Source organism: Grampus griseus, assembly GCF_964374135.1.
Source record: "Grampus griseus genome assembly, chromosome: 8".
NCBI lineage: Eukaryota > Metazoa > Chordata > Mammalia > Artiodactyla > Delphinidae > Grampus > Grampus griseus.
The window spans coordinates 37,545,381-37,555,532 of NC_139002.1; positions in this window are offsets into that span (position 1 = coordinate 37,545,381).

Consider the following 10,152-nt stretch of genomic DNA (forward strand, 5'->3'; position numbering starts at 1 on the left):
TCTAGGTATTTTTTATTTCCTCTTTGATTTCTTCAATGATCCATTGGTTGTTTAGTAGCATATTGTTTAGCCTCCATGTGTTTGTGTTTTTTTATAGTTTATTTCTAATCTTATAGCATTTTGGTCGGAAAAGATACTAGATATGATTTCAATTTTCTTAAATTTTCTGAGTCCCACTTTGTGGCCCAGCATTTGGTCAATCCTGGAAAATGTTCCATGTGCACATGAAAAGAATGTGTATTTTGCTGCTTTTGGATGGAATGCTGTATAAATATCAGTTAAGTCCATTTGGTCTAATGTGTCATTTAAGGCCAGTTTTTCCTTATTAATTTTCTATCTGGATGATCTGTCCATCGATGAAAGTGGGGTGTTAAAGTCCCCCACTATTATTGTGTTACTGCTGATTTCTCCCTTTATGGCTGTTAGTATTTGCCTAATATATTGAGGTGCTCCTATGATGTGTGCATACATATTTACAATTGTTATATCTTCCTCTTGGATTGATCCCTTGATCATTATGTAGTGTCCTTCTTTGTCTCTTATAACAGCATTTAAAGTCTATTTTGTCTGATATGAGTATTGCTACTCCAGCTTTCTTTTGATTTCCATTTGCATGGAATGCCTTTTTCCATCCCCTCACTTTCAGTCTGTATGTGTCCCTAGGTCTGAAGTGAGTCTCTTGTAGACAGCATATATATGAGTCTTGTTTTTGTATCATTCAGCCAGTCTACGTCTTTTGGTTGGAGAATTTAATCCATTTACATTTAAGTTAATTATCAATGTGTATGTTCCTATTGCCATTTTCTTAATTGTTTTGGGTTTGTTCTATAGGTCTTTTTTCTTCCCTTCCTCTCTTGTTCTCTTCTCTTGTAGTTTGATGACCATCTTTAGCATTGTGTTTGGGTTGCTTTTTCTTTATTGTGAGTGGGTTGCTTTTTCTTTATTGTGTGTAACTATTGTAGTTTTGGGGTTTGCTGTTCCCAAGAGGTTTTGATATAGCAGTCTATATATGTACAAGTTTGTTTTAAGTTGCTGGTCTCTTTCCTGCCTAGAGAAGTTCCTTTAATAATTTTGGCAAAGCTGGTCTGGTGGTGCTGAATTCTTTTAGCTTTTGCTTGTTTCTAAAGCTTTTGATTTCTCCGTCATATCTGAATGAGAAACTTGCTGGTAGAGTATTCTTGATTGTAGGTTCTCCCCTTTCATCACTTTAAATATATCATGCCAGTCCCTTCTGGTCTGCAGAGTTTCTGCTGAGAAATCAGCTGATAACCTTATGGGGATTCCTTTATACGTTATTTGTTTTTTCCCTTGTTGCTTTTACTATTTTTTCTTTGTCTTTAATTTTTGTCAATTTGATTAGTAAGTGTCTCAGCATGTTCCTCCTTGGGTTTATCCTCCCTGGGACTCTCCGGTACTTTCCCATGTCAGGGAAGCTTTCAATAATTCTCTCTTCAAGTATTTTCTCAGGTCCTTTCTCTCTCTCTTCTCCTTCTGGGACCCCTATAATGCAAATGTTGGTGCATTTAATGTTGTCCCACAGGCCTCTTAGACTGTCTTCATTTCTTTTCAAAATTTTTTTCTTTATTCTGTTCTGTGGCAGTGATTTCCACCATACTGTCTTCCAGGTCACTTATCCATTCTTCTGCCTCACTTACCTGTTATTCTGCTATTGACGCCTTCTAGTGTATTTTCCATTTCAGTTATTGTATTGTTCACCTGTTTGTTCTTTAGTTCTTCTACATCTTTGCTAAACATTGCTTGCATCTTCTCAATCCTTGACTCCATTCTTTTTCCAAGATCCTGGATCATCTTCGCTGTCATTATTCTGAATTCTTTTTCTGGAAGGTTGCATATCTCCACTTTACTTAGTTGTTTTTCTGGGCTTTTATCTTGTTCCTTCACCTGGGACATATTCCTCTGTTGTTTCATTTTGTCTAACTTTCTGTGATTGTGGTTCCTGTTCTACAGGCTGCAGGATTGTAGCTCTTCTTGCTTCTGCTGTCTTCCCTCTTTGGTTAGCATTTTTATTACCAACTCTTTGAACTCCATGTCTGACAAACTATCTCTGTTTCATTATTTTTTCAGGGGCTTTCTCTTGCTCTTTCAATTGGGAGTAGTTCCTCTGCCTTTTCATTTTCACTTTCTCTGTCTCTAGGAATTCAGGTGAAACAGGTATCTATTGTGGTCTTGAAGGGCTGTTATGTGGGAGCATCCCTATATAGACTGTGAATGCCAAATGTCTTCAGTGCAAGGGCTGCATTTGATATTAATGTCAGCCACATCTTTCCTTATGTTGTATTGGCCACTATCACCTTGATAGAGGGTGTGGCTGGTGTTGTATTAGCTAAAGCCTGCACAGAGTGTGAGGCAGAGCTTCCTTTCTGCTCAGTGGCCCTGTCAGGGGCGGGGTCTGCTCCCAAGTTGCTGGAGCAGAAGCCCTGAAGTTTGGACTCAAGCAGGCTCTTTTACCATTAAGAGTGTGATTTTCTGACCTAAATAGACATTTCTCCAAAAATTATATACAGACTGCCAACAAACACATGAAAGAATGCTCAACATCATTAATCATTAGAGAAATACAAATCAAAACTACAATGAGATATCATCTCACACCAGTCAGAATGGCCATCATCAAAAAATCTAGAAACAATAAGTGCTGGAGAGGGTGTGGAGAAAAGGGAACACTCTTGTACTGCTGGTGGGAATGTGAATTGGTACAGCCACTATGGAGAACAGTATGGAGGTTCCTTAAAACACTACAAATAGAACTACCATATGACCCAGCAATCCCACTACTGGGCATATACCCTGAGAAAACCAAAATTCAAAAAGAGTCATGTACCAAAATGTTCATTGCAGCTCTATTTACAATAGCCCGGAGATGGAAACAACCTAAGTGCCCATCTTCAGATGAATAGATAAAGAAGATGTGGCACATATATACAATGGAATATTACTCAGCCATAAAAAGAAATGAAATTGAGCTATTTGTAATGAGGTGGATAGACCTAGAGTCTGTCATACAGAGTGAAGTAAGTCAGAAAGAAAAAAGACAAATACCACATGCTAACATATATGGAATTAAAAAAAATGTCATGAAGAACCTAAGGGTAAGACAGGAATAAAGACACAGATCTACTAGAGAACGGACTTGAGGATATGGGGAGGGGGATGGGTGAGCTGTGACAAAGCGAGAGAGAGGCATGGACATATATACACTACCAAACGTAAGGTAGATAGCTAGTGGGAAGCAGCCACATAGCACAGGGAGATCAGCTTCTTGCTTTGTGACCACCTGGAGGGGTGGGATAGGGAGGGTGGGAGGGAGGGAGACACAAGAGGGAAGAGATATGGGAATATATGTATATGTATAACTGATTCACTTTGTTATAAAGCAGAAACTAACACACCATTGTAAAGTAATTATACTCTAATAAAGATGTTAAAAAAAAAAAAAAAAGAGTGCGAGTTTCTTTCTCCCTCCACTGCGGCCTTTGCCCCAAAGAAGGGCAGTGCTTAAGTAACTGAGGCTCGTGTGCTTACAGAGCTCCAACGTGCTGCCTGTGTAGGTGTCTATGACTCCTTTCAGACACAGCCCAAGGTTTCATCTTTTCCCTGATGTGGTCATCCCATATCTAGTACAATGTTGTGGTGTGAGTGGATGGACTGGAGCTTTCAGTGGGCTGGGACTGGGGTTCAGGGCAGTTGCAGGAATTGAAGTGGCTGTGCTGCTGTCAGAAGTGGGCTGCTTCTGGGCCGCTGTTTGAGTAAGGACCAACAGTGGCCACCGCTGCCCCACCTGGACCTCCTCCCAGGCCCACAGGCTGCCACTGCAGCCCAAGTTTGAGTCTTTTCCCATGTGCTGGCCACCCTAGATCTGGTGCCAAGCTGTGCCGTAGATTGAGCAGGGCCGGAGTGTTCACTCACCTCAGATTTGGGAGTGTGCTAAGGTGGCATCAGCTAAGGCAGACCTCTCTGCACCCTGTCTAGGGGAAAGCCAGCACCCGTGCATGCTTGTGAGTGGACTCTTCTCCAGCCTTTCTATTTGTTTCAGCAGATCTCCAAGCAGCCAAGGGTGTCTTGTCTCCTCTACAAAGGACCCCAAAACTGGGACACCCAGTCTGTGGCTCAACCCACTCACTCCCCAGGGCAAACGTCTGCCCCTGTACAGCCTTCTTTTTCTTCTTAGTCCGCTCCCAGGGGCACAAGTCCCAATCCAATTTTTTTCTCATCCTGCCTGATTATGTGAGCATCTTTCTTGTAGCCTTGGTTGTATAGTTCTGCCAGTTTGCAGTTAGTTTTCCATGAGATTGTTCCACATGTAGATGTATTATTGGTGTGTTTATGGGAGGAGGTGAGCTCCATATCCTCCCCTCTTACTCCACCTTTTTGATCCCCCTCGACATCACCTTATTTTTTAGTGTGATTCTTGTGTGTATGTTTATGTCCCCAACTAGACTATAAGCATCTAATGGGTAGGGGCTGTATCTCACCTTCCCTACTTTTATATTCCTGGTTACACAGTTTTGGCACATCAGAGTCATTTCAGTGAATGCTACTAAATCATGGATTAATTTAAAAAAATAAAACCTCATATGCCAAAGAACAAAATCAACAATAAAAATGTCAAATAATACAGAATGGAGAATACACTTACATTCCTAAGTATGAGTTTTCAAAGACTTCATCCCATATTACAGGTAACCAGAAGGGTCCCAACCTGAGGGAAGGGCATGCAGCAAAGTAAACATTGTTGATGGTGGTGGTAGTGTTTCTCACTTTTTATTATGTCATAAAGTGCAAGAAAACAATAAGTGATCTTGTAATATTAAAAAATGAAACCTCTAGGCAATAAATTTAAGAAAAGGTAAATTCAAATGTGGATCACTTCTTGGTTCTTGCTCTGAGCCCAGTAAAGTTAAAGCAAATACTGAACAGCCAACTGTTAAATAATTAGGACCTACTGTTTACTAGTGTAACTCTTCCATTAAAATTGTTTAACTTTGATGAAAATTTTAGTAGGTTGAGAAACTGTAGATTCAATTTCCTCTGTAATTACTGTCCCCTGTTCCCAAGAATAATCAAGTTAGCTATAGTTTACCTAGAATTATGTAAACTCAAAATGCCATTAAAAAGCAGAGTCAATATTCTGAAACACCACAAGATGGGGATATTACTCCATTTGAAATGTCCTTTTTGTTCCCTTTAAACTTAGCTTTCTTCAGAGGGCTTAATTTGTACTTTGTCAAAAAATCAAGATTTCAAGATCATCTATGCTCCCAAATGAAGTTAGAATCCAAACCATCTATATAACAAAATTGTAACAGCAACTTCCAGGTAAAATGTGTCAGTGGAGTATGAGTTATGTTGTCTCTCCCCTAGATGTGTGTATCTGTCTTTTATATGCAGCTTCACTGTGTGTGATGTGTGTGTGTGTGTGTGCGTGTGTGTGTGTGTGTGTGTGTGTTCTTCCAGGTGTTTATTATCCTTTCCCTCTGTTGCTCTGTTGTTCTATGTGTGCCCCCCATGCGGTGATTCTGTGTGTCACTGTAATTGTCTCTCCCACTAAATCATGTGTCTAGCTCATGATTACAACCCCAGGATCAAATAAACATATGTCTGCATTTGTCCTGTGAACATGTGTGTATGCCATCCTTTCTGTTTCGATTCTTCCTTAGCTCTTCTGTTTTTCATTTAAAAAATCTTAATACAGCAGAAGATCCAGGTAGTTCACAACCATGCTAAAAAATATTTCTTTTTTTTCCCCTATCATTTGTCTCTTTTCCTTCTCCTATATCTTTTCCATATATTCACTAAATGTTTGATTTTTTAAAGTAGCTGTTATTACTGAACTGAATTAAGATAGGAAAATATTTCACATGTTTTATATGTTCCATAGTGTGGGGTGTGTGTGTATGTGTGTGTTTATAGATACTTCTGTTCCTCTGGATGCCTTGCACTTGATACTTGTACTTGATACAAGAGGGGTCTCCTATTCAATTGATTTACATGCTTTGTGGACATTTACTTAAGTAGAAGAGAAAAATCTCATTTTGATCTACTATATCAGTCAGAAATCAGAGTTTACAGGGAGAATTTAAATTGGTTTTCTCTGCAAATTTTTTTTCAAGAGGCTTAGTTACCTATTGATCAAATTTTTGTATTCTTATCTAATGTGGAACTAAGTTGCCTAATTCCACTATCAAATTCATGAAATAATGAAATTTTTTCTTCCATGTCCACCCTCACCACTCCTATTCAATATCATATTGAAAGTTCTAGCTAATACAACAAAACAAGAGACAGAAATAAAAGCATACAGATTGGGTAGAAAGAAATCAAACTGCCTTTTTTTCACAGATGAGATGATTGTTTATGTACAAAATCTGAAAGAATCAACAAAAAAGTACTGAAACTAATAAATGATTTTAGAAGGTTGCAGTATACAAGGCTAATATACAAAAATAAATTGCTTTTCTACATACCAGCAATGAATAGTTGGAATTTGAAATTAGAAACACACCACCATTTACATTAGCACCCCCCCAAAAAAGAAATACTTAGGTATAAACCCAATAAAACATGTACAAGATCTAGATGAGGAAAAGTACAAAACCCTGATAAAAAAAATTTAAAAAGATCTAATAAATGGAAAGATATTCGATATTCAAGACAGGAAGACTCAATATTGCCAAGATGTCAGTTCTTCCCAACTTGATCTGTAGATTCAGTGAAATCTCAGTCAGTATCCCAGCAAGTTATTTTGTGGATATTGACAAACTGATTCTATAATTTATATGGAGAGACAAAAACCCAGAATAGCCAGAACAATACTGAAGCTGAAGAATAGAAAGAGAACTAAAACCACATGACTTACTATAAAGTTATAGTAATCAAAACAGTGTGGTGTTGGCAAAAGAATAGACAAATAGATTAATGGAAAAGACTAAGGAGCTCAAATAGACCCACACAAATATAGTGAACTGGTCTTTGACAAAGGAACAAAGACAATTCTATAGAGACAAGACAGTCTTCAATAAATGGTGCTGGACCCACTGGACACCCACATGCAAAGAAATAAATCTAGACAGGTTTTACACACTTTACACAAAAATTAACTCAAAATGCTTTATAGACTTAAATGTAAAATGCAATACTATAAAACTTCTAGTGGATAATATAGTAGAAAATCTAAGTGATCTTGGGTTTGGTGAAGACTTTTTTAGATACAACACCAAGAGTATGGTTCATGAAAGAAAACGTTGGTAAATTAGACTTCATTAAAATTTAAAATTTCTGCTCTGCAAAAAATAATGTTAAAGAACGAAAAGCTGCAGACGAGAAAATATTTACAAATCATATATCTGAGAAAAGAACTTGTATACAAAATATACTAAGAACTCTTAAAACCCAAGAATAAGAAACAAATAAGAAAACAATTAAAAAGTAGGCAGGGCTTCCCTGGTGGCACAAGTGGTTGAGAGTCTGCCTGCCAATGCAGGGGACACAGGTTTGTGCCCCGGTCTGGGAGGATCCCACATGCTGCGGAGCGGCTGGGCCCGTGAGCCATGGCCGCTGAGCCTGCACATCCAGAGCCTGTGCTCCACAACGGGAGAGGCCACAACAGTGAGAGGCCCGCGTACCGCAAAAAAAAAAAAAAAAAAAATGTAGGCAAAAGATCTAAACATACAGTTCATCAAAGAAAATATAGGCAGAAAATAAGCATATGAAAAGATATTCATCATTAAATATCATTAGGGAATTATAAATTAAAAGAACAATGAGATCACTACATTAGAATGGCTACTATCCATAACACCAACAACGCCAAATACCAGTGAAGGTTTGGAGTAACAGAAACTCTCATTCAAGGCTGGCGAGAATGCAAAATGGTATAACCACATTGGAAAATAGTTTGACACTTTCTCACAAAGCCTAACATAATCTTACTATATGATTCAGCAATTGCACTCCTAGATATTTATCCAAATTAGTTGAAAATTTATGTCTGCACAAAAACCTACATACAAATATTTTAGCAGCTTTATTCATAATTGCTAAAAATTGGAAGCAATCAAGATGTCCTTCAATAGAGAAATGTATGAACTGTGATACACCAATACAGTTGAATATTATTTGGTGATAAGAATTGAGCAATCAAGCCATGGAAAGACATGGAGGAATATTGAACGCTTATTTCTAAGTAAAAGAAGCCAGTTTACAAAGGCTACAGTATATGATTCCAACTCTGTGACATCCTAGAAAAGGCAGAACTATAAAGAGTAAAAGGATCAGTCATTTTCTAGGGTTCAGAGGGAGGGAGAAAAAGAGAGTGAGGAATAGGTGGAACATAGGATTTTTAGGGCAGTGAAATGGTTCTGTATGACACTGTAATGGTGGATATCTAACATTATACATTTGTCAAAGGCCATAAAACTGTACAACAGAGTGAACCCTAATACAAACTATGGACCTTATTTAATAATGTATAATTATTAGTTCACTGATTATAACAAATGTGAACCACTAATGCAATATATTAATAATTGGGCAAACAGTGGAGGGGGGAGCAGTAGGGAAGAGAAGGCACAAGATAACTCTCTTTACCTTCTGCATGATTTTTCTGTACACCCAAAACTCCTCTAACAATAAGGTCTATTAATAAAAAAAACAGCCAATAATATCACATTTTATGATACTTTTTAATGGCCATTATTCAGAGTAGCTTTGTGAAATTAACAGGAACTCTAGTATAACATTGTTAGTTTCAAAAAACTCTGCATAAGGTGCATACATCCAGGTAGTGTAGTCATCCAAGGTACTTTCTACGTTTTAATAGATTTTATCAGAAAAGCTTTTCATTACCTACAGGGTCCAAGATTCTATTGTTGAATGTGGAAAACTCTAATGAAGATGATCTTAATATTGAAGATACAGTTATGACCCTAAATTCCTTAACAGGGGGTTGTGTCTTATTAATCTTAACATATCCTATCCTAACTAGCCTTATGTATACACTTTAAAATTTTTTGTCAAATAAATGACTAAATAAAAAAAAAAGGAAATTACTGAATGAAATAAATCAATGCATATGTGGGCTGTATAACTCATAATTTCTATTTGATTTCTGATTTTCAATTACAGCCAGTAAATAAAGTGTGTGGTATTCATCATTCCTCCTCTTTTACTCCACTGAGCAAAAAGATAATTATAAACCCCATCTACAAATTCTTTAATTCACCTTGACTAAAAATTTTAACAAGAGTCAGAAGCCGTAAATCTCAGTTAACATTTTAATGAGAAACACAGACAAATGGAGATCTGTTGTCATGAATGTTTTAAGAAAATAAATCTCATGACATCTGATTCAAGATGGTAGAGTAGGAAGATCCTGAGCTCATGTCCTCTATGGACACACCAAAATACAACTACATATAGAACAACTATCTCTGAGAATGACGTGAAGACTAAAACAGACTTTCTACAACTAATTATATGAAGAAAAGGCCACATCAAGAAGGGTAAGAGGGGCAGAGATGCTGTCTAGTTAGAAACCACACCCCCAGTACAGCAACCCACAAGCAGGAGGGATATCACAACTTTGGAGGTCCCTCCTGAGGAATGAGGGGTCTGAACACCACAATGGGATCCCTAGCATGGGAGACCTACACCAGGAAGACTAGCCTCTGTAACATCTGGGTTATATCTAGGAGACTTGAAGTGTTGTGGGAAACCAAGATTCCACTCTTGAAGAGCTCATGCACATACCTGCTCCAAGTCCCAGTGCAGAAGTAGCAGCTTGAAAAGCAAATGGGTCATATAAGAAGGAGATTCATTAACTGATTTTACAGCATGTGCCAGAGGGACAGGGATCTGATGGAACTTTCTCTTGGGATGGAAGTGCTGGTGGATGCACACAGCCTACACAGGGGATAACCCTGGAGCACCTAGATAAAGTGATTTGCACCACTGGGCCCCACAGGACACCTCCTACATAAGACCTCTCTTTCAAGACTGGGAAATGTAGCTGATATACCTCATACACAGAAACAAACACAGAGAGATTTAGGCAAAATAAAGAGACAAAGGAATACCTTGCAAACAAAAGAACAAGACAAAACCTCAGGGGGGAAAATAAATAAATAAAACAGA